Source organism: Pocillopora damicornis, chromosome 1, assembly GCF_964200805.1.
Source record: "Pocillopora damicornis chromosome 1, jaPocDami1.2, whole genome shotgun sequence".
In the NCBI taxonomy this organism is placed as follows: domain Eukaryota; kingdom Metazoa; phylum Cnidaria; class Anthozoa; order Scleractinia; family Pocilloporidae; genus Pocillopora; species Pocillopora damicornis.
This window is the reverse complement of record NC_142670.1, coordinates 30,075,798-30,102,481: the sequence shown is the minus strand read 5'-3', so window position 1 is coordinate 30,102,481 and position 26,684 is coordinate 30,075,798. Positions and strand designations below refer to the sequence as shown.

Sequence of the window (26,684 nt, the reverse complement as noted above, 5' to 3'; positions counted from 1 at the left end):
TACAAGTCCCTCAAAATGGCGGCCAAACTTGGAGATTGCCGAAAATGAGGTAAGTTCACGGAGCTATAAAGTTCTGGTAAAGGTCGGGCCGCAAAGTTTTTTTCTGTAGTTACCTTTTCTATGGCACCTACTTCCTAGCTATGTTAGTTGGATCAGTTAAGAACGCCTCACGTTTTCAAAAATTTACCTTGAATTTGATCGGTTTTGGCGTGTTTGATTTAGGCGAACCGATAAGGTGTCATTCAAGTCTCCCTGTTTCCTTGATTGAAACGTGATGTTTACGAAAGTCGCCTCGATAGATAAGATAGAGTTAATATACATGGCTGTGGTATTTGTTTTTTGCTGAGTTCCGTAGTTTTTTGTAAATTATCCTCCAAAGTTGTATGAAATTAAAGTCTTGAAAAGTGTCACGACAAGCCTTCGCTCGAGTGAAATTTAATTTCCGTAAAACTCTGAAAAATAAAGAGATCCGATCAAACTGATTGTGGTTTTAGTATAGGTACATGAATGTCTTACAACACACGAGAAACGGGCGAAATCCGTGTCTCAAGGAAAATTGACCGGACCGCTCTTACAGAGACACTCTCTTAAAAGTATAGGTGTCTGAATTTGAGCAGTAACTTAAGAGCTAGAATTATCATATTTATGAAGAGTTTATTTTTTTCGTAAATGAGACGATATTTTGCTCAGATAGAATAAATAAAACAATATATTTTTATCACTGGATGAAATTCAGACTTAACTGGTGTGAACTTCTGCTGCAAAGAGCAACCCTATACAACAACAGGGCTCTGTGAAGTAAAAAATTGAAAATCTAAGAACGTTATCCTATTTTTTTGACAATACTCCACATTTATGGCTTCTTCCACCTATGGATGTCACTACTCAGTAAACATGCGGAAGGTCCTCTAATCTCAGTTATCTCGTTCAACATCAACTTTCAGGCGAGTGGGATCTTTGCGGAATATTCTTAGTTCTATCTCTGGCGTTCTGCGGTTTCTTCCTTTGAATTTTACCATCTTAATGGCTGGTCTGCTCTTCGTGCAACACACACGTAGCGCTTGCTGAAACTCACGAATTCTGAATACATATACAATCGGATTGACAAAAGAGTTAGAGTAATTTAGAATGTTCACCATGTAATAAAACTTCCGTGGTATTGATGTCGTAGTAAAAAAGATTAATACGTCCATGATGATTAAGGGAAGCCAACATATTAAAGCCAGTATGGACACCAGAAGAAGGATCTTTGTTAAGCGTCTGTTTCGCGAAGCTTCATTTCGATGCTGTGAGGCAACTCTCTAGCGTTGAAAATTACTCCAGATCGCGATGTTACAGAAACATATGATGATTGTTAGACCCACCGAAACGGGGATGAAAACGTACATACCAGATTCAAATGAACTCGAAACATATAACAAAGTCATTAATGTAGACACCAAGAAAGAGAATGTCCAAATTAAGAAAATGGTGGTGCGGTATGTTCTGGTGGATAATGAACGGTGTTTAAACGGCCAAAATACGGCATAGAATCTCTCACAAGAAATAGAGGCTGTAGATATATACGAGCCAAACAAAAATATGTTATCGAAACTTGTATAAAATGCTCGGTAGGCCATGTGTTCAGAGTCATATTTTGCTGTCCAAAGTTGATAGTCACCTCCAACAACGAAAATATAAAAGGGCAGAGTGAAGGCTCCTAACATCAAATCAGCAAACGCCATGTGGTTTGGTAACTGCAAAGAGAACCAGAGTGAGCAAGTTTCCTGCAATGATTAGGACCGAACATAAAATGAAAGCGCTGCACAGTACGATCCCTTCTGCCTTGGAAGGAAAACTTCTTGTGAATCCAGAGGCATTCTCCAAGGTTTTGTTCCCTGCCGACGAGTCAATCATTCTAAAGTTATGACTAAATGAACTACGGTAAACAGTTTTTTTTTTCGGAATAAAGTGCGTTGTTTCAGAGGAGAGGAACTCAGCCTTATGAAACAACATCAAGTAACAGCAGCTGAAAAGTTATTTGTATTACGTGGTAATTATATTTAAGGAGTCGCGTGGGCCAGGTAGACAAGACATTTCAGGTTCAACTAATACCGTCAATAAAATGACTGTTTACCAAAAAACGTAACAGCTGTTCATGTATTTTCTTGTTGAAATGGCTAGAATTGCACAGTTTTACGCTTTTTATGGTTGCAACAAATTTCTTGTGTGGCTCAAAATCTCTGCACTAGCAGATTAGGAAGTTATCTTTACTCAGTGAGAGAGGATCTTCATTAGTGATAGACGAAAGGTGTAATAGCGCTTCAGGATAATTAGCTCTAGACACATGCTACCAGATGCACTATTTAATTTTGCGTATAAGTATTAAGTATATTTATGGCTCCTATATATCGTGAAAACTTTGCCATCATTCATTAAAGACAGCTAACACGCACCTGAAAGTTTCGTGACTTTAATTTCCTCGGCCAAGACAAACTTCTTTTCACTATGGATATTACATCTCTTTTTTGTGTCATTTGCCATTCTGTCGCTCAAACATTTTTTTGATCAACGTACTGTCAAAGAACCTAGCTCTGAAACACTACTCCACTTAGCCAAACTAGTGCTAATAAAAGTTTCCAGTTGAAGTCGTCAAATACTGTACCAATTCTCTTAACCGTTTACCTCCCATGAGTGACTAAGAGAGATTTTCTCCTAACAATATCAATACAATATCAAGCATAGAAGTAATGAGAATAAAATAAAATATCAATTAGGGGATTATCAGTTGATCCAATACTAAATTCTCCAAATTGACATCATAAGAATTGTATAGCAGAAAGTAAGGAGAATTACTAATGAGATCTTAGGAGTTAAAGGGTTAGGTAGCTGGTGGGATTACTCAGTACGTACTCATATAGTAAAAGAAGGCGCTATTAGTAATTTGCACTCGCGTTATATCGGAATGCACTCGTTTCCAGCCGATCAGAGGTGCGTAATTTTCTCATAGACGTTATTTTAAAAGTCAGCAAGTTTCCTGTTATGATTAGGACTGATGCCTTCTGCTTTGGAAACTTCTTGCTAATTTAAACTTATTTTTAGGATTTCGGTCACTGCCGGTGCCTCAAACAAAGTTAACTAAATGGTTTACGAGACGAAACGTTTGATCAGGAAAGAATGTAGTGTTTCAAAGGAGAGGAACTCGATCTTCTGCAACGACACGAAATAACAAAAGCTGAAAAGTCATTTATGTATCATAGTAATGTTACTCAAGGCAATCATGTTGTCGAGGTAGACGATGCATTTCGAAATAATACCGTGCACGTAGAGGCCTTCATGTCACGATATATGTCTATTCATCAAACAACATGACAGCTATTCGTGTGCTTTTCTGCAAAGTTTTACCGCTTCATAAGGTTTTTAACAAATTTCTTGCATGGCTCAAAATTTATTAACAAACCGACTCGGACGTTATCATCTTTCAATAAACAAAGAATATAAAGAACGCTTTCAGGATAATATGCCCCAGACGCATGCTACATAATACACTCTTCAATTTTTAATTTTGCATTTAACAGTCATCCTACGCCGTTCAATTTAAATGAGTTTTAGCAAAGAGACAGAAATGATCCAAATTATTATGTACAGTTAATTGCATTTACATTAACTGATCCGGTAACTGATCCGTTCAAGAACACGTTGTGTTTTCCTTTACTTAAATCATAAAAATGTTTTTTTTCGAAGCGAAGAGGCATATATCGTTATCATTTCTCAATGAAAGATAGTTTTCATGACGGTGATGAACGAATTTTGTTGTGACACATCCAAGATATTTTGCTTTAACTCTCTACTCAGTGCGTTGACCTATTTTCAAATTTGCGTTAAACATTCATCCTACTGTGATGAATTTAGCTCAGAAAGGGGAAAAAAAAGAGATCTTTGGCGCCTAAGCGTCTAGAAGTTTCTTACTTGGCTCAAAAATTTTAGCGTCTAGAAGTTTCTTACTTGGCTCAAAATTTCTTCGTAAGGCCACTCGGGTGTTATTATCCCTCAATGAGATATTATCTTCATTAAATTTATAAATAAACAGTGTAATAACACTTCCAGGATAATTTGCGCTTGACTCATGATACTCGATGCACTGCTCTAGTTCTAATTTTGCTTTAGAAATTCATTCTACACCGTTGAATTGAAAAGAGTCATAGCAAAGAGAGAGAGAGAAATACTTATGAATTATTCCTGTAAAGTTCATTTACATTACTGATCCGCTAACTTTTCCGGTGTAGTGAACCGTGTGAATTCCTTTTACTAGAACTAAGAAGCTATTTCTTGGAGCGAAGAGGTATGCTCTTGTATCGATTGCAGTCTCACTCAAATTTTTCTCCGCCTTTAATAATCCCTCCCCTTGAATATTTGATTTTCGGAAAGTATCACAGCTCTCACGCGCTTGGTGTTAAGGCACTACTTCAATAAACATTTCCCGGGTGATATTCGTTATTTGTTTGCAGAATATATCAGAGCATACACCCACATTACTTCTTGATCAGTTGAGATTCCCTAGTGAGGTTTCTCCTGCGAAGAGACGGGCTTGGTGTAAATGCATTACATATTTCCTAGTGATATTCGTTATTTGTTGAACAAATAACGAATACCACCAGGAAATATGCAAGTTGCAGAATATATGAAGGCATACATCCACATTACTTCTTGATCAGTTGAGATTCCCTGGTGAGGTTTCTCCTGCGAATAGACGGGATTGTGACATGGTGTTTTAATGCAAAGGTCAGTTTAATCGGAGGGATTTTTTAAATGTTTTTGGACTCGCGCGACAGACTGAACAGAAAAGGAGAGACAGCTCGTAGTCTAGAGGACTACCGTATGTCAATTATTTGATGGGTTTTCTTCCGTTTGCGTATCTGATGTTTTGTCCCTTACTCATTACCTCTGATCTATTTTAAGGTTACTTCCCACCTTCAGAGGACGAAAAAATCGATTTTTATTTTATTTGACAAAACTGAATTCAAACATTTAACCATACCATTTACTCACTCAGAAACTGTTTGGTTTATGGAAGATCTTGCCGTAATTATAGCCTTAAATCATTGGTTTCTTTCGGAAATAATTTCGTTAAGTTTAGGGGAAAAATAGAAATGTTGTTCACCAGCCTAAGTCGGTCCGTGTTTGGAAAAACTGTGCCCTGTGTCTTGAGTACCGCCCAAGGCCTACTCTTGCTCTCGGGCACAGTTTTTCCCAATACGGACCTCCCGGCTGGCGAATAACATATTTATATTGTTTCGAGAACAGGATATCTTCACCGCGCGAATAACCATAGTATTTTTCTTTTCACACATGAAGACAACTATCGTCATGGCAACCGGCTCACTGATCAAAATGGTAGTTTTTTTTTTTTTCCAAGAGGGGTTTCATTTTCATCATTTTTTTTGCATACACTGTTTTGGCTTAGATCAGCTTACAGTTGGAGGAAAAAGTTTTGCTTTTGGAGCAGTGACCTCAGAACATTCCTCTCAAATCGATTTAATTTCTTTGAAAAAGGATCTTTAGGAGTTTTGAAGGCGCCCTTTCCACTTGCAGGCGATTAGGAAAGTCCAAAGGGATGTTATTTGAGCAATAACATTAGGGCTACAATTGTATCATACTAAAAATTGTAATTCGTTTGTAGCATGGTAAGAAATTATACTCTAAGATATTATATACTATTTCAAAGAACAACTACAACGAAGACTTCATCCAACGTAACACTCACAGACCTACTACTACGTACTACCGAAGCTAACGACAACGCAACCCCTACGACCACAGCCACTATACCATACATAAAGGGCATATCTGAGAACATCCCACGCATCCTACAACCATTCAATATCCGCGTCGCTCACAAACCTATTACCACACTACGTCAGTTACTGACTAATATCAAAGACAGAGACGAAACGAGGAATAGACAAGGAGCAGTATATCGGTGAGAGCGGCAGAAACCTCACAACTAGGCCGAATGAACACAAACGAGCGACGAGGAAAGGCGATGTTAACAATCACATTGCTGAACATCACCGACTTACGAACCACACTATTGACTGCGACTCTGCGCAATGCCTAACCTGCAGCACCGACTACTTTCAACGACTGACCCTGGAAAGCTGGTTTACTAACTTGGAACAGACTCCCCTCAACAGGTGTCAACCACTACCGGCACCATACAAACGACTCATTCACGACATTAACATTACAAACGAACCGAACAGAACGACCTAACTTTACTAACGGATCGAAACCGACCAATCACGACTGACCTACGCCACTTGAGTCTTACAGCCAATAACATCACGGCAAAACTGACCAATCAGTTTACACAAACCGTACTAAGTACATTCGACTGACAACAACCTATTTGACTCTGATGATGACTTCCGCTCACGTTGTCGAAACGTCAGTCACCATTACTGACAACAGTCCTTCTCAGGACTACACTCACCCGGACGATCAAACTACACTATTACACGTTCTTAATATAATTTCAAGCCTTTATATAGTCTTCTCACTTTGTGCGCGAGTTGGTTGGTGTGATGTCTGTACAGAATTTACCAACTTAATAAAAGTAGATATGGATGTAAATGAGATGTTACTATTGAATATTTAACACGCGTAATATGCGAGAAACAATTAACAGCTTTGCACGTGGTCCGTATATTTCCTCTTTTTAACCGATGTGTGTTCATTTTGTTGACAAAAATGCGGATCGAGACCAAGACTGTTCCTTTGACTTGAAATATTTTCAACGTTTAGGGGTGTATAAACACTGATTTTCACATATGTGGCTTATATTGTTATTGGCTTACAAGAGGAACCAGCGAATTTATATAGGGAAAAGCGAAGCATTGCTCTCGTGACTGGCATTTCTTTACTTTACTTTACTCAATCATTATGGGATCCGTGGTCTGGCACTAGAATGGGTCAAAAGTTATTTATCTGAGAGGACACAATTTGTCGAATTTAATTCCCTGAGGGGCGCCTCAAGGTTCTATTCTTGGTCCCTTATTTTTTATCCTGTATGTTAATGATTTGAACAATGCTTCCCTGCTTGATGCAATCTTGTTTGCTGATGATACAAACTTATTTATCTCCCATAATGATCCTGTTTACCTAATTAACACATTAAATAGAGAATTAAACAAATTGTCAACCTGGTTTGCAGCAAACCGGCTCTCCTTAAATTTAGCCAAGACTAATTTTATGGTATTCAAGCCTTGGCAAAAGAAGCAATCCTTTGAATTTCAAGTTTTCATGAATGAGCAGCCTATTCTAAGTGTTTCTGAGACCATGTTTTTGGGTGTTTTATTAGATGACAATTTGACCTGGAAATCGCATATATCCTTAACAGCAAATAAATTATCCAAATCTATAGGTATTATTCATAAATCTAGGTTTTTTTCTCTCTACTCATTCCCTTTATACTTTATACAATTCTATGATCCTTCCATATTTGTATTATTGCAATTTAGCTTGGGCTGGTACCTATAAGTCAAACCTTCAAAGAATTGTAACCTTACAGAAACGTGCGTTAAGAATAGTAAGCAATTCTATATACATTGCCCATACTGGCCCTATTTTTAAGGAACTTAAACTCTTAAAATTTCATGATATCCATTCGTTTCAATTAGGTACTTTTATGTTTTCATTCGAGAACTCTACACTCCCTTCCAAATTCAATAATTTTTTTTTTACTGAATAGTCAAATCCACAATTATAATACTAGGAATGCTCAGTCCTTCCGTTTGCCACTGTGCAGAACGAACACCAGGAAGTTTTCAATTTACTTTCAAGGTCCAAACTTTTATAATTCGCTAAATTCTGACATAACTAGTTCTCCCTCATCCGCTTCTTTTAAAAGAAAGCTTAAGGAATTTCTTCTCTCTAGGTATTAACTTCTGTAAGGCAGTAATACTTAACTAACTTACTTAATATGTGTGTGCGTGTGTGCGTGTACGTGTGCGCGGTCAAAGTTTTTTTTTTTTTTTTTTTTTTAATTTTGATTTTAATTTTTAAATTACAAACAATGCTTACAATACAATATGAAACACCACTTACACTAATTACAATGCTTATTTACATTACTCTACTTACAGTCACTAATACTTACACTACTTACAGTCACTAATAATTACACTACTTACAGTATCCAGCCCTATTAACAACACAGTCTACTAATTATGCCATTACATACAAAAAGCACTATTTTCTTTTAACATTGCACAGTGACACATACCGGCGATGGCGACGCCCAGTTAATTCTCTAACAAAAATAAACTACAATAAACTAATAAACAAGGAAGAATATGAGATCTAAGTTTATGCATTGGTCTTCCATTCTTTTCCTTAAAAAAAGGGCAAACACAAAATTATATGAGAAATTCCCATCTAATTTGAAAATCGCGAAGCTTTCTGTTTCTTATAGCAATTATTTTTTCAACTTGTTTTTTAACTTCAACCTTGTGCAAAAACAATCTAAATATTGGAGAGGTGTTATTTTTTCTACATTCCCAAATAGTCAATTTCCCTAAAATTATCAAATAATTTAACAGATCGTTCCTCTGAAGTAAGCCAACCATAATATCTTTTAAAGACAAAATTAAATATTCGCCACTAAGATCAAACCACCAGACTGTACGTTCCAAAAAGCTTGCACAAAGGAGCAGTTAAAGAAGAGGTGGTACAGATCTTCCGTATAGGTTCCACAAAAAGAACACTTGTCCGAATCACTTAACCCTATTTTGAACAATTTATCGTTTGTAAACAAAATGAAATTCAATACTCTGTATTGAAACGACCAAACATACGTTTCGCTCGCAACAAGATAAGGAATAGAGAAAACTTCCTGCGCATTTGAAAGCTCAAAATCCGCTGTCAACTTTTTAAAGCCATTCGGGATTCTCGCTTTACTTGTTATCATCGTAGAATAAAACTGTTTACACTTTGCAGTATATGCATTAAAAGATTTAGACTTATAATCAAAATTCATAGGATCGAGATTACCCGCTGTGGGGATGGGGCAGGAGCTTTTTGATTTCGTATTAATAATAGAAGATCTCAAGGCTGTCCAAGTCAGGAAATTAGTGTTAAGCCCTTTTTGCTTAAAGAATTCATAAGAACGCACATTGTCAACATCGAACTGTAAATCATTCAAATAAGTTATGCCCTTGTCAAAGTGTGTTTTATAAAAAACAGGTTTATTATTAATTCGTATATCCTTATTATTCCAAATTACATTTTGAGAATAATTCACATCAGAAAAGGAGCATCTAAAATCCGCCCACCATCTTAGAAGCTGTAAGTAAAACTTACTAAGACTTAAGTCAAGATCATTTACATCATAGTTACATCTAAAAAGAAAACATCTTCCGTATTTTTTTAAGTTGTATTTGAGATAAGAAATCCAGGGCCCTTCCTTCTCATCTATGAGACGCGGAATCCAGGACAATCTTAATGCTTTAATATGTAGCTCAAGGTCTGTGAGATTCAGTCCACCATTCTCTAAAGTATTTATCACAGAAAGCCTTGTAACTTTATCAGGGCCTTTCCACAAAAATTTGTAGATCATTTTCTCCATCTGTTTAATAATTTCGGGTGGGGTTTCTATTATTGAGGAAACATATAATAATTTTGGGATTAGGAAAGATTTAATTATTGTTACTTTGCCAAATAGGGAGAGACCTCTGAGTTTCCATAAATTAATCATTTTTTGAACTTCATTTAATCTATCCTGGAAATTTTGTTTTATAACTTGTTCTTGATCACAGGAGAAGTGAATACCTAGGGTCTTAACACCTGTACACCACTCAAGGCCCAGAGGTGTTTCTAAAGAATTTTTGTTTTTTCCAACCCACATAGCTTTGGTTTTAGAAAGGTTCATTTTTAAGCCAGAACATTTTTCGAAGTCATTAAGGATTTGTATTACTTTTTCGACTGATGAAATATTTGCTAGAGTAGCTGTCATGTCGTCGGCGTACAACAGAGACCTAGTTTCATCTTCCCCGATTTTTATGCCTTCAATATTCTCATTTGTTCTTATAGATATCGCTATAATTTCAATGGCAATTAAAAATAAATAAGGCGACAGAGGGTCTCCCTGCCTAACACCCCTTTCTAGTTGAAAAGGAGAAGAGAAAAAACCATTATTAAGAACACAACCTGAGAGGTTATTGTAAAACGTTTGAATCCACTTTATGAAGGAGGGTCCGAAATTAAAACACTCTAATGCTTTATAAAAAAATTCATGTTCTATGGAGTCAAAAGCTTTTTCAAAATCAATCGCGGTCAAAGTTAATTACCATAAGTCCATATTGTAATTCTAATATAAGATTAGTTATTTTAAGTGAGAAAGCCTGACTTGTTATAAGCCTCGTGGTTTCTTTCAGGTTTTCTCGCCATTTATTTTCTGTCATCAGTTTTCTTCATTTTTTTTCCATCTGTAAATGTCGTATATGGCAAATAAATATCGAATATTGTATTGTATTGTATTGTATTGTACTTTTCTGATGGTTTTATCTCTCATCTGTTTGGTGACTACGCAAATACTAGTAAGTGAAAATCAGACATTATGAAGGCTTAAAATTATATTAAGAACGATTGTGACCGCTTTGTTAATAACCAAATGCAATGGCCGCTTTGTTAAAAAAACAAAAAAAAAAGATATCAAGAAACGGACAAGGAATATTTCACAATAGTGGAAATGATCGTAAAATAGCAATATCTGATGCCTGATTATGCCAAACCCAGCCCACCCTCCACCCCACAAACACACAAACACCAACAGAAAGGACACTGTCTGCCTAATGATCTCTGCCTATCCCACCTCCAGCCCACAAAAGTTTTTTTTCCAATTCCCATCACGACGAATGCAGAAGTTATCTTATCACACAAATGCCCAAAAATAAAAATAAAAAATTTATTCCATAAGTCTTGAAAGTTCACATAAACCGAATTCAACTGTACCTATATTCATCAAGTCCAAGAAATCAATACAAACTTTAGCCATAACATGAATGAGCAGGATCAAAGAGCCCGTTGATTTATATTCCATTGCCGACGTTGTCGAAAAGAATTACGAATTTTGTAATTCTGCGACACGCGTTTTTGTTTGTTTGTTTATTTGTTTATTTATTTTTCATTTTTTTGGACTCACGCAACAGACTGGACCGAAAAGGAGAGACAGCTCGTACTCTGGAGGACTGCTTATCTCAAAGATTTGATGGATCTTCTTCCGTTTGTGTATCTACTTGTTTTTCCCTTTCTCGATTTTCCTTGTTGTTTTCCGAGGATGGCACGGTATTCTAAAAGAAATAGAGGAAAGCAGCTCTCGACACGGAATTGCAGTAACATCTTCTCGCAGAGGGTCAGTCACAGGTTTTTTCCTCAGTCGATCAATTTTTGGTGGTCGTGATAATTTCGTGATCTCTTGCCGTCATCGACAGCACATTTTAATTGAATACCTCATGAATTCAGTGTCCTTTTAGCGTCATGTCTTTTCATCATATTGTAACAGCTGCTCACGTATTTTCTATTTAACACACTCGGAGCCACACACTTTAACACTCTCGTCAGGTTCGTTTTTCCTTAAGACTCTTCTTTAGTGATCAGTCTCCAAATTACCCAACCCGTAAAACCGTCACCATTTCTTGGCAAGAAGAGAAAATATTCCTTAATGTTTTATGAATAAAGAAAGCGTTTTTATCCTTTCAGAGAAAAATGTTAGTTATTATTTTATGATATAAACCATTCCTCCTTTTGTCAGTTGATCTCTTAACAATGTAATTAGTAACATTTTAGCCGAGGGAGAGATCTCGAGTACCACAACGTCTGGAAATAAGAAATTAATAATTAGATTATGGGTTCATGATAGACGAAGTAAAGTTACAATTACTGGACGTTTTATTAGAGTTCTCTTTCCTGTCGAGGTAACCGGATACATCTGTGTGCTTGAATGAATTTATATATTAAAATAAAACATTTAATTTCCTAGTCTCCACAAATGAAAAGAATTCGATTGCTTATCAACAATTTCCGGTCCACTAGTTTCAATTTTGTTGCCCGTGAAACTGAGATCATTCAAGGCGGAGAGGTACTTGATCTTCAAACCTATGTCTCATTGGAAACTTTCGGAAAGAACTCAGCTGTCATCGCCCACTTGTACAAAGTTTTGTGATATGGATATCGATGAAATATCAGAATTTCTCTTCGCTCGTGCACTTAAAAATGACCTCTTGATAACTTTTTCACGAAGGGCTGTTTTTGTATTACGAACATCAAGCCTGACTCAGCCCTAAGTTCGGAGGAAAAAATTATTTCGTGATATATTTTTTTAACGTCAAAATTGAAGTGTCTTGTCCACGGGCTGAGTTACCGTGCAGGTGCCTTGCGCATTCGGTGTTCTTGAAATATGTTTTAAATTGTATTTGATCTAAACAGGCGATCGTTCTCCTCATAATAAATGGCAAAATAACATTCTTAAACTTCAGTTACAGCAGTTATAGCTGTACGCTCTTTATTTTATCTTATTTTTTATTTCACACTCCTGAGGGCACGGTCCGTAAGATGGCCATTGACATCTTCTGACAATCTTAAAAGTATAGGTGTGTTAATTTAAGCATTAACTTAAGAACTGGAACTATCATTTTTATGAAGAGTTTATTTTTTCGTAAAATAAGACGATATTTTGCCCAGATAGGATAAATAAAACTGCATATTTTTATGATTGGATGAAATTCAAACTTAACTGGTGTAAACTGCTGCTGCAAAAAGCAACCCTATACAACAACAAGGCTCTGCTAAGCAAAAAATTGAAAATCTAAGAACGTTATCCAATAGTCCATATTTATGGCTTCTGCCTCTTATGGATGTCACTACTCAGTAACAATGCGGATGGTCCTCTTATCTCAGCTGACTAAAACTTAGTTTCCACATATCTTCTTGATCAACTTCAACTTGCAGGTGACTGGGGGTCGTTTCGTAATATTCTTAGTTCTATCTCTGGCGTTCTGGGTACAACTTTTCGGATCGTCTTTCGGTTTTTACCATCTTAATGGCTGGTCTCCTCTTCGTACAGCAAGAACGCAGCGCTTGCTGAAACTCAGGAATTCTGAATACATACACAATCGGATTTACAAAAGAGTTAGAATAATTTAGAATGTTCGCTATGACATAAATACATAATAATGATGTCTCAGATACATATGTAAAGATTAATACGTCCATGATGATTAAAGGAAGCCAACATACTAAAGCCAGTATGGACAACAGAAGTAGGGTCTTTGTTAAGCTTCTGTTTCGCGAAGCTCCATTTCGATTATGTGAGACAACACTCTTGTTGAAAATTTCTCCAGATGACGATGTTACAGACACATATAATGATTGTTAGACCCAACGCAACGGGAATAAAAACATACAAAATAGATTCAAATGAACTCGAATCATAGACATTTAACAAATTTATTTATGTAGACACCAAGACAGCGAGCGTCCAAATTAAGAAAATGATGACGCGGTATGTTCTGGTGGATAATGAACGGTGTTAAAAGGGCCAAAATACGGCATAACATCTCTCACAAGAAATAGAGGCTGCAGATATATACGAGCCAAACAAAAAAAATGTTATCGAAACTTGCATAAAATATTTGGTAGGCCATATGTTCAGAGTCATATTTTACTGTCCAAAGCTGATAGTCACCTCCAACAACGAAAATATAAAAGGGCAGAGTGAAGGCTCCTAACATAAAATCAGTAAACGCCATATTCAGAACTAAAAATAAACTTTTCCTACGAAGTGGTTTGGTAACTGCAAATGGAACCAGTGTGAGCAAGTTTCCTGCAATGATTAGGACCGAAGATAAAATGAGAGCACTGCATAGTGCGATCTCTTCTTCCTTGGAAGGAAAATGTCTTGTGAATGCAGACGCATTCTCCATGGTTTTGTTCACTGCCGACAAGCCAATCATTACAGAGATGACTAAATGAATTACTGCAAACAGTTTTTTTTCGGAATAAAATGTGTTTTTTCAAAGGAGAGGCACTCAACCTTTTGAAACAACACCAAGCAACAACGGCTGATTTGTCTTTCGTGGTAATTATATTCAAGGAGTACTCCTTGAATATAATTACCACGAAAGACAAAGACACAAGACATTTCAGATTCAACTAATGCCGTCAATAAAATGGCTGTTTATCAAAAAACGAAACGGCTGTTCATGTTTTTTATCTTGTTTAAAAGGCAAGAATTGCACAGTTTTACGCTTGTTAAGGTTTTAACAAATTTCTTGTGTGGCTCAAAATCTCTAGCAGACTAGGAAGTTATCTTTACTTGAGAGATGATCTTCATTAGTGATAGACGAAAGGTGCAATAACACTTCAGGATAATTAGCTCTAGACACATGCTGCTAGATGCACTGTTTAATTTTGCATCAAAAAGTCATCGCACACCGTTGAAATTAAACGAGTCGTAACAATTAGAGAGAGAAATACTAAGAAATTATAATCTAGTGTTAAGTACATTTATGGCTCCTATCGTCAAAACTTTACTATCATACATTAAAGACAGCCAACACGCACTTGAAGTTTTTCGTGACTTTAATTTCCTTGGCCAAGACAAACTTCTTTTCGCTATGGACATTACATCTCTTTTTACTGTCATTCGCCATTCTGTTGCTCAAACATTTTTTTGATCAACGTACCGTCAAAGAACCTAGCTCTGAAACACTACTCCACTTAGCCAAACTAGTGCTAATAGCTTCCAGTTGAAGTTGTCAAATATTGTTCCAATTCTCTTAACCCCTTTACCTCCCACGAGTGACTAAGAGAGATTTTCTCCTTACAATATCAATACAATATCAAGCATAGAAGTGATGAGAATAAAGTAAAATATCAATTGAGGATTATTAGTTGATCCAATACCAAACTCTCTAAATTTACATCATAGGAATTGTATGGCTGACAGTGAGGAGAATTGCAAACGAGATCTTGGGAGTTTAATAGTTAAGTAGTCGGTGGGATTACTCAGGACGTACTCAAATAGTCAAAGAAGCTAGGTCTCAGAAAGCAACGTGCTGACGTCGGGTTTTCCAATTCTTGCTAGGCGTGTATGATACTATCGATATTTTCAACTGCCGCACTACTGACCTGTCACTTTTATTCTCGTCAAAGTATAGCTCTATAAGAGCTATATGTGGCAGGTATTGTTAGGAGCAGGAATTGACGAATGAAAAGATAATAAACCTGTGGCTTTATTATTATTTGCTCGTTCGCCAGTTTCTTAAGAATTCGGCATTGAAAAGCAAAGTTAACGCGAAGAACACGAGAAGAGGAATTCCATGTCTAGAAGCAACCATGTATTATTTTATTTATCATTTAAACACAATAGCCCTTTAGTGACAAGAAAAGCTGCCTTCATTAATGAATGACAATAAAAGAATAGACAGTCGTACAGTGCGTTGGCGCTAAGGCTCAAGATGGAAAAATGCGTTGAATCGTGATTACAAAAACAACAATGGGCGTAATTTTCAATTTATAAAACTCATTTATTGACTTTGTTCTTTTTGACAGAAGGACTCTTTCAGGTAAACGGCAAAAGTCGGTCTGCGGGGGCAAATCGTCTAGTTGTCGATTTTCGTTGTCAGCCGCGAGAAACGCCATTACCAAAGCCACTGAATATGTGACTGTAGGTTTTCCTTTTTCGTATATTTGGTTTTCTTCCCCTTCTGGGAGAGTTTGAACGTCACTGCCTGTGAGCAATACGATTTTTCAATGTTCTAGCCGCCATAATCTGGGGACATGGATGCTATTTTTTTCTTTTTAATTTATCAATAAATTTATAGTTGACTTCTCTTGTCAGCAAAGGGCCATGGTGTTTCTATAATAAATAAAAACGACATTGTTGCTTGTAGATAGGGAATTTCTCTTGTCTTGTTCAACTCGAAATCTTACAAGTTTGCTGTGCTCACTCATGATTTATCCGTATATACGCGCGCCCATGTATTATTCTCTAAAGAAATACCAGAATTTATCTTGTTTTGAAAATAGGATATCTTCTGAGGACAACTGTCGTCATGGCAACCAGCTCCTCAAAATGGTAGTTTTGTTTTTCAAGAAGGGTTTTATTTTCATTATTATTTCGCAAACATTGTTTTGGCTTAGATTAGCTAACAGTTCGGAGGAAAATTTTTGCTTTCGGAGCAGTGACCTCTGAACATTCTTCTTAAGAGTTGTGAAGGCGCCATTTCCACTCGCAGGCGATTAGGAAGTTCTAAAGGGGTGTTCTTTGAGCAACAACATTAGGGCTAAAATTATAATACTAAAGATTGCTATTCGTTTGTAGCATGGTAAGAAATTATACTCAGAGAGGATAAATGAAACAGCATATTTCAATCCCTGGGTAAAATTCGCACTAAATCTTAACAAACAGGTAAGAAATTATCGTATTTTCGGACAAAACACCATCGATATGACTTCTACTTCTAATGTATCTCACTAATTAGTATCAATGCCCGGGCTCCTCTAGTGTCAGTTGACTTAAATCTTCCCCTTTCAAATTCTTCTTACAGGCGAGTGGGATCGATTCGTTACATTCTAAGCGTTATCGATGGCGTTCTATGTGCAAACGTTCGATTTCTTCTTTCTATTTGTTCCGTCTCAATGGCTTCTCTCCTCTTCGTAAAGCAAGAGCGAAGCACTTGCTGAAACTCAGGGATTCTGATTGTAAATTCATGAACACGAATGATTAAAGATCACATTCTTTTCATTTATTGTTGCAGGACAATCACTGACACAACCACGAAATTCCAGATCACAAGTTGGAGTGGCCACTAGATAGAAATATTGGTGAAACGAGCGTTCAAAGAGTGTTAAGAGGACATTCAAAGTGTGTATAGTTATGAGAAATAGTGTGGATAGTTATGAGAAACTTAATGGCGATCGGTTGGCTCTCTCGGTGTAGCGCGTCTCTTGTCCTAGTATTGTTATTTGCAACATCTCTAAACATCTCATCTGTACCCGAAAGGCTTTTTGATGATGGAAACTTGTTTCTGGCCCTTAATTTAAACTCTGCCAGCTTTCCTGGACGAAACTCTGGTCTACCAAGACGCTCAACACGTGTTGCCTCGTCGCCATCTTGGAAACTTCAAGCTTCGATTTACTTGGCTAACGTCAGTCTTTCTGCCTCGTACTTACTGCTCTTAGCCGGGGATGTGAGCTCCAACCCCGGTCCGGTGAAAGATCCGTGTGCTATTTGTTCTAAAGGATGTCGCTCAAACCAAAGAGCTATTCAGTGTGACGGTTGCGACAAATGACACCATGCTAAATGCTTGAACATGGGCGTTGACGAATATTATTCTCTCGCAACTAATGAATCTTCTACCTGGATGTGTTTTACTTGTCTGTTTCCTGGCATAGACTGTTTAGATGACTCTTATTGCAATACTACTACTCAGCAACGGTCAGGCAATAACGATTTTCATTCTGACGTTCGCATGTTACGGGGTTTCAAGATTGCTCATTTAAACGTTAATCGTTTGGTAAACAAACTCGATCATGTAAAGGAACTCGTCCACAAACACTCCTTCGACATCTTGACTCTTTCTGAAACCTGGCTAGCTCCAAATATTTTGGACAATGAGATCACGATACCAGGGTACTCGCTTGTGCGTAAGGATAGACAGTGTTTGACCAAAAGTTGTGGTGGAGGAGTTTTAATTTTCGTCCGGGATGGAATCCCCTTTGTCGTTATGTCTGATCTCATAAAGCATAACTTTGAATGTCTATGGGTGGAAATCAAGAGACCTAAATGCAAACGAATGATACTGTGTTGTTCTTACAGACCTGCATGATGATGGGAACATCGATGGTTTTATTTCAAATCTAGCTGATTCGCTAAATTACATCGACACTGAAAACTCCGATATTGTTTTGGTGGGTGACTTTAATATTGATTATTCCACCAAGAATCAGTTACGCCGTAAACTTGATGAATTTGAATTACAACACAGTCTTTCTCAGATTATTTGTAAACCTACTCGGGTCACTGAGAATTCTAGCACCACGATAGACTTGATGTTCGTTAACAACACTCACAGAGTCGTGCAGTCCGATGTTCTGCAGTCAAGCATCAGCGATCATAGCATTGTGTTCTGTACTATCAAGGGAAGTGTAAAGAAACTTCCACCAAAGTTGCTCGAGTATCGTTGTTTTAAAAGCTACAACAAAGAAGCATTCTTGCGTGATCTCAGCAACTTACCTTGGAGCATAATCGAAAGTGCTAATGATGTTGATGATGCCGTGTTCCTCTGGGAAGGTCTTTTCAATAGCATTGCAAACGACCACGCTCCGATAAAATCAAAGCGTGTGAAGGGGACAAAGACACCGTGGGTTACGAACAAACTCCTCGAAATTCGGAGTGATCGAGATTACCACTGGAAACAGGCTCAGAAGTGTAAGAACTCGCAGTATCACTGGCAAATGTACCGAAAATTGAGGAACTGTGCGAATAGCGAGGAAAAGAAGCTGAAATCGAAATATTATTGTCGGCTGATAGAAGATGCTAAAGGTGACAGCTCCAAGATGTGGAAAGCAATTAAAGAGACACTTCCCTCTAACCACAATGAAATTAATGCAGTTTTTGGTCATGGAAAATTGCAGACTGACCCCAAAGGCATTGCAGAAACTCTAAACAATCACTTTTCAAGCATCGGCAAGAGCCTTGCAAAGGCCTTTCGTGGTTTAAAACCGACTCAGTACGATGCAGTTCCTACCTTATCGTTCTCTCTCAAGTATGTGACGTCAGCCTTTGTTGAAAAGCAGCTGCGCCTAATGAAAACCAATAAAGCGGTAGGACTAGACAGCATTAGTGCACGTTTACTCCGTGATGCAGCAAATGTACTTGCTTCACCTCTGCGGGATATCATAAACCTCTCTTTTGAGAAGGGTCAATTCCCATCATCTTGGAAATGTGCGAAAGTGACTGCTCTTTTCAAAGAAGGTGATAAGTCCGATAAAGATAACTATCGTCCCATTTCTGTCCTGCCCACGGTCAGTAACGTAATTGAGAGAGCTGTTCATTCTCAACTTTACGGCTACCTTGACTCCAACAATCTGCTTGCTGTGAACCAGTTTGGCTTTAGACGTGCAAGATCTACCGCTTTAGCTCTAACGCAGTTTACCGATGAAGTGCTAAGTAATATGGATAAAGGTTTAGTAAATGGTGTAGTTTTTATTGATCTGAAGAAGGCCTTCGACACCGTTGACCATGTCATTTTACTCGGGAAGCTCAAATCTCTAGGATTACGCAGCAAGAATCTTGAGTGGTTCCATTCCTACCTATCCTCTCGTTACCAGAAGACTGTGATTGGTCAAGCCTCTTCTCCTGCGCGGAAAGTTTCCGTTGGTGTTCCTCAGGGGTCTATTCTCGGTCCATTACTATTTGCCATTTACATCAACGATCTACCCAAGGTCCTTCGGAACACTACGGTCACCTTATTCGCTGATGACACTGCTATCTACTGCTTTTCTCAATCAGCCCGTGACCTACAGACCATGTTGAATCAGGATCTAGACAGGCTAGCTCAGTGGCTCTACGAGCATAAACTTACACTAAATATCTCGAAGTCTAAATTCATGCTCATTGGCGGTCCAAGGAAACTTAACACCTTAGAAGAATTCACATTAACAATCAAGGAGAAGGAGTTAGACAGAGTCAATTCTTTCAAGTATCTGGGCGTAATTATCAATGAGAATCTGTCTTGGACTGATCATGTGGATTACATTAAGACCAAAAGTGTCTCAGAGGCTTGGCGTTTTACAGAGAATAAAACATCTTCTGCCAAGAAATACAAGGGAACTCTTTGTAAAAGCCATGGTGCTGCCAATCCTTGATTATGCTGATGTGACTTGGGGGGATAAATCCAACACCACTCTGATGAACAAGATCCAATTACTCCAGAATAAAGCAGCTAAATTAATTTTAGATATGCCAAAGCATTCATCAGCAACAGAAGCTCTTGATCTACTTGGTTGGGATACATTGGAAAAAAAGGCGAAGATCTCATCGTCTATTTTTGGTTTTTAAGTCCTTGAATGGACTAATTGATTGGAATTTTAATTTTAATCATTTTAAAGACATACATGATTATAACACTCGTTTTAATAACAACATTTGTAAACCACAATCAAAGCGTACATGGGGTCAGCATCGGTTTGTTTGTCATGCAGTAGATGACTGGAACGCTCTCCCAGACGGCATTAGGAACATTTCCGATTTTTCAGTTTTTAGACGTCTTGTTAAAAACATGTAGTCTCTTCTATTGATTATACCCTTTTATCCTATTCTTGATAACCATATTTATATTTTCTGTTATCCTTACGTTAGATTTATGCAGGGCCTCACTGAAAACCACACTTTGTGACGTGGGCTCCCTGTTAAAAGATCTTATTATTTATTATTATAAATACAACTGGATTGAAAAAAAGAGTTAGAATAATTTAAAATGGTCACCATGTCATGAAACTTCCATGGTACTGGTGATCAAAGGAAGCCAACATAGTAAATTAAGTCAGTATAGAAACGATCTATTTAAAGAGAACTTTTTTCTATCTATAGTGGTCGTGATAGTTTCGTGATCTCCTTTCCGCTATCAACAGCACATTTTAATTGAACATCTCATGAATTCAGCTTCCTTTCGGTGTCATGTCTTTTCATCAAATTACGAACAGCTGCTGAACACACTTTAACACTCTCGTCAGGTTCGTTTTTCCTTAAGACCCCTCCTTAGTTATCAGTCCACAAATTACCTAACCCGAAAAAACCGTCACCATTTCTCGGCAAGAAGAGAAAATATTCCTTAATGTTTTATGAAAAAAAAAAAAAGCGTGTATATCCTTTCAGAGAAAATGTGCTTCACATATGTGTAATTCGATGCAGTGAGCTATTTTTAGTTATTTTTATTAAAAAAAAAATATATATATATATAAACCATCTCTTCTATTTTGTCGGTTAATCTCTCAAAAATGTACTTAGTCACATTTTGGTCGAGGGAGAGAGAGATCTCGAGTGCCTCAGCGTCTGATAATATGAAATTAATAATAAGATTGTGGGTTTTATGTCATCACACACATCTGTGTGCTTAAACTGATGAATTTATTTACATAAGTAAGAGACATTTTATTTCCTAGTCTTCACACATGAAAAGAATTCGATTGCTTATCAACAATTTCCACTCCTCTAGTTTTAAATGTGTTACCCGTGACATGGATATCATTCGAGGCGTAGAGGTGCTTAATCTTCAAACCTATGTCTTATTGGAAACTGTCAGAAATAACTTAGCTGTTTTCACTGCCCAAAGTACAAAGTTTTATTACATAGATAGCGATGAAATATCAGAGTTTCTGTATCGAAAACATGATATCTTTACCACGTGCAGTGAACGTTCCACTTACTTCCTCGCACGTGCAGATAACGATGTCTACGGGCTGAGTTACTGTGCAGGTGTCTCATGCATTCGGTGTTCTTTAAATATGTTTTAAATTGTACTTTATCTAAATACCCGATCGTTATCCTTATAATAAATGGCAAATAACATGTATGTTCATTTCAAACTCTTGAGGGCGCGGTCGGTAAGATGGCCATTGACATGTTCTGACAAACCAAGAAGTATAGGTGTGTGAATTTAAGCAAGAACTTAAGGGCTAGAATTATCATATTTATTGAGAGTTAATTTTTTTTTTATTACATGACAGGTTATTTTATCTCAGATAGGATAAATAAAACAGCATATTTTTATTATTGGATGAAATTCATACTTAACTGGTTACTGCAAAAAGCAACCCTATACAACAACAAGGCTCTGTGAAGCATAAAATCGAAAATCTAAGAACGCTATCCTATTTTCTTACAATACTGCACATTTATTGCTCCTGCCTCCTATGAATGTCACTACTCAGTAACAACGCCAGCGGTCCTCTTATCTCAACTGAATAAAACCTTCTCGTTTAACCTCAACTAGCAGGCGAGTGGGATCGGTTCGTAAAATTTCTTAGTTCTATTTCTGACGTTGGGCGGTTTCTTTTCTCGATTTTAACCATCTCAATGGCTGGTCTCCCCTTCGTACAGCAAGAACGCAGCGCTTGCTGAAACTCAGGAATTCTAAATACGTACACAATCGGATTGACAAAAGAGTTAGAATAATTAAGAGTGTTCATCATGAAATAAACCCATGCTATTAATGTCTCAGTTCCATATATATAGACTAATAGGTTCATGATAATTAAGGGAAGCCAGCATACTAAAGCCAGTATGGAAAACAGAAGTGGGGTCTTTGTTAAGCGTCTGTTTCGCGAAGCTCCATTTCGATGCTGTGAGGCAACACTCTCGCGTTGAAAATTTCTCCAGATCGCGATGTTACAGAAACATATGATGAGTGTTAGACCCGACGAAACGGGGATGAAAACCAAGAAAATAGATTCAAATGAACTCAAAACATATGACAAAGTTGTTAATGTAGACACCAAGACAGCGGATGTCCAAATTAAGAAAATGATGCCGCGGTATGTTCTGGTGGATAATTAACGGTGTTTAAACGGCCAAAATACGGCATAAAGACTCTCGCAAGAAATAGAGGCTGCAGATATATATGAGCCATACATAAGTATGTTATCGAAACTTGTATAAAATATTCGGTAGGCCATGTGTTCAGAGTCATATTTTGCTGTCCAAAGCTGATAGTAACCTCCATTAACGTAAATATAAAAGGGCAGAGTGATGGCTCCTAACATCAAATCAGCAAACGCCATGTTCATGACTAAAAATAAACTTTTCCTACGAAGTGGTTTAGTAACTGCAAAGAGAAGCAGAATGAGCAAGTTTCCTGCAATGATAAGGACCGAAGATAAAATGAGAGCACTGCATACTGCGATCCCTTCTGCCTTGGAAATAGAACTTCTTGTGAACGCAGACGCATTTTCCAAGGTCTTGTTCCCTGCCGACGAGTCAATCATTATAAACTTATGACTAAATGAACTACGGTAAACGGTTTTTTTTTTTTTTTTTTTCCGGAATAAAATGCGTTGTTTCAGAGGAGAGGAACTCAACCTTTTGAAACAACACCAAGCAACAGCAGCTGAAAAGTTATTTGTATTACGCGGTGATTATATTCAAGGCGTCACGTAGTCCAGGTAGACAAGACATTTCAGGTTCAACCAATACCGTCAATAAAATGGCTGTTTATCAAAAAATGTAGCAGCTGTTCATGTATTTTCCTGTTGAAATGGCAAGAATTGCACAGTTTTACGCTTGTTATAGTTTTAAAAAATTTCTTGTGTGGTTCATAATCTCTGCACTAGCTGACTAGGAAGTTATCTTTACTCAAGCAGAGATGATCTTCATTAGTGATAGACGAAAGGAATTACAATTCAGGATAATTAGCTCTAGACACATGCTACCAGATGCACTGTTAAATTTTGCATCAAACAGTCATGGTACATCTTTGAAATTAAACGAGTCACAACAATTAGAGCGAGAAATACTAAGAAATTAAAATCTAGAGTTAAGTACATTTATTTATACATTTATGACTTCTATCGTCAAAACTTTACCATCATACATTAAAGGCAACCAACACGCACTTGAAATTGTTCGTGTCGTTAATTTCCTTAGCCAAGACAAACTTCTTTTCACTATGGACATTACATCTCTTTTTCGTGTCATTTGCCATTCTGTCGCTCAAACATATTTTTGATCAACGTACTGTCAAAGAACCTAGCTCTGAAACACGACTCCGCTCAGCCAAACTAGCGCTAATAATAGCTTTCAGTTGAAGTTGTCAAATATTGTTCCAATTCTCTTACCCCTTTACCTCCCATGAGTGACTAAGAGAGATTTTCTCATTACAATATCAATACAATATCAAGCATAGAAGTGATGAGAATAAAGTAAAATATCGATAAGGGGATTATTAGTTGATCCAATACCAAACTCTCTAAATTTACATCATAGGAATTGTATGGCAGACAGTAAGGAGAATTACTAATGTGATCTTGGGAGTTAAAGAGTTAGGTAGCCGGTGGGATTACTCAGCACGTACTCAAATAGTAAAAGAAGGTGCTATTAGTAATTTGCACTCGTGTTACATCGGAATGCACTCGTTTTCAGCCGATCAAAAGTGCGTAATTTTCTCATAGACGTTATTTTAAAAGTAAGCAAGTTTCCTGTTATAATTAGGACGGATGCCATCTGCTTTGGAAACTTCTTGCAAATTTGGACTTATTTGTAGGATTTCGTTCACTGCCGGTGCCTCAAACAAAGTTAACTTGTAACTAAATGATTTACGAGATGAAACGTTTGATCGGGAAAGAATGCAGTGTTTCAAAGGAGAGGAACTCGATCTTCTGCAACGACACGAAATAACAACAGCTGAAAAGTCATTTGTGTGTCATAGTAATTTTACTCAAGACAGTCATGTTGTCGAGGTAGACATAATAAATAATACCGTGTACGTAGAGCCCTTCATGTCACGATATATGTCTATTCATCAAACAACTTGACAGCTATTCGTGTGTTATTCTGAAAAGTTTTACCGCTTCATAAGGTTTTTAACAAATTTCTTGCACGGCTCAAAATTTATTAACAAACCGACTCGGACGTTATCATCTTTCAATAAACAAAGAATCCGTACAAGAACACCTTGTGTTTTCCTTTTCTTAAATCATAAAAATATATTTTTTTCGAAGCGAAGAGGCATATACCGTTATCATTTCTTAATGAGAGATAGTTTTCATGACCGTGATTAACGAATTTTGTTGTGACACATCCAAGATATTTTGCTTTAACTCTCTACTCAGTACGTTGACCTATCTTCAAATTTGCATTAAACATTCATAATACTGTGATGAATTTAGCTCAGAAAGGGGAAAAAAAAAGGGATCTTTGGCGCCTACGCGTCTAGAAGTTTTTTACTTGGCTCAAAATTTCTTCGTAAGGCCACTCGGGTGTTAATATCCCTCTGAGATATAATCTTCATCAAATTTAATTATCAAGGATAATTTGCGCTTGATTCATGATACTCGATGCACTGCTCTAGTTCTAATTTTGCTTTAGAAAATCATTCTACACCATTGAATTTAAAAGAGCCATAGCAAAGAGAGAGAGAAATAATAATGAATTATTCCTGTAAAGTTCATTTACATTACTGATCCGCTAACTTTTCCGGTGTAGTGAACCGTGTGAATTCCTTTTAGTAGAGCTAAGAAGTTATTTCTTGGAGCGAAGAGGTATGCTCTTGTATCGATTGCAGTCTCACTCAAATTTTTCTCTGCCTTTAATAATCTCTTCCCTTGAGTATTTGATTTTCGGAAAGTATCACAGCTCTCACACGCTTGGTGTAAATGCACTACTTCACTCATGATTATTTCCCAAGTGATATTCGTTATTTGTTTGCAGAATATATGAGGGCATACACCCAAATTACTTCTTGATCAGTTGAGATTCCCTAGTTTCTCCTGCAAAGAGACGGGCTCGTGACATGGTGTTTTAGTGCAATGATCAGCTTAAGAGGAAGGGATTTGAACGGAAATTTATGTAAATATCATGGTAATTTTTTTTTTGAAGGTGTTTATGTAGTTGGAGTAGGCAATGAGTGTGAACAAATACTGTGCCACTTAGAACCCCTCGTGTCAGAATAACTGAAATGTCCGTTTATTAAAAAAACGTAAGAGGTGTTCATGTATTTTTTTTTTTCTGACTGAATGGTAAGGCTTTTTAGACATATTTCTTGCCTGTATGACCCGTATGAAAATATCTTTTAAAAGCCGACTGGGGCGTCATCATTTCTCAATGAGAGATGATTAATCGTCATTAAATAATGCAAATGATCGTGAAAGATGAGAGTTACTAATATTTTGCTTGTAGAGCAACATCTGATGCCTGATGTTGCTCACCCAGCCCACCCTCCACCCCACAAACACACGCACACACACAAACAAAAAAGGACACTGTCTGCCTAATGATCTCTGCCCATCTACCTGCAGCCCACACGTTTTTTTTTTCCAATTCCCATCACGCCGAATGCACAAGTTTTTTTTATCGCACAACTGCCCAAAAATAAAAGAAAACAGTTATTCCATAAGTCTTAAAAGTTCAAATAAACCGGATTCAACTAAAGCTAAAGCCCCCCCAGCCCCTCCCTCTGCGCTGTCTCTGTAGATATTCTTAAAGCAATAGATGAAAGCAGCTCACAAGACGGAGTAGCAGTAACTTATCTTCTCGCAGAGGCTCGGTCATGGGTTTTTTCCTCTATCGATCAATTTTTAGATATTTTTTTTTTCTATCTATGCAAGTCGTGATAATTTCGTGATCTCTTTTCCGTCGTCGACAGCACACTTTAATTGAATATCTCATGAATTCAGCTTCCTTTTAGCGTCATGTCTTTTCAGCTGCTCATGTATATTTTGTTGACACAATTGGAGCCACACACTTTAACACTCTCGTAAGGTTCGTTTTAGTTTCCTTGGCACCCCTCCTTAGTCATCAGTCTACAAATTACCTAACCCGTAAAACCGTCACCATTTCTCAGCAAGAAGAAAAAATATTCTTTCATGCTTTATGAAAAAAAATGTATTTATTTTTTCTGAGAAAATGTGCTTCACACATGTGTAATTCA

General features: G+C 37.2%; 3 pseudogenes; all 3 read right to left on the bottom strand.

Moving 5' to 3' along the window:
- Positions 1-933: 933 nt before the first annotated feature.
- LOC149053236 (uncharacterized) lies at positions 934-1,896 on the bottom strand (annotated as a pseudogene).
- Positions 1,897-13,017: 11,121 nt separating this feature from the next.
- Positions 13,018-13,988, bottom strand: LOC149053235 (uncharacterized; annotated as a pseudogene).
- A 7,839-nt stretch (positions 13,989-21,827) lies between these two features.
- On the bottom strand, positions 21,828-23,025 carry LOC149053234 (adenosine receptor A2a-like; annotated as a pseudogene).
- Between the last annotated feature and the right edge of the window lie 3,659 nt (positions 23,026-26,684).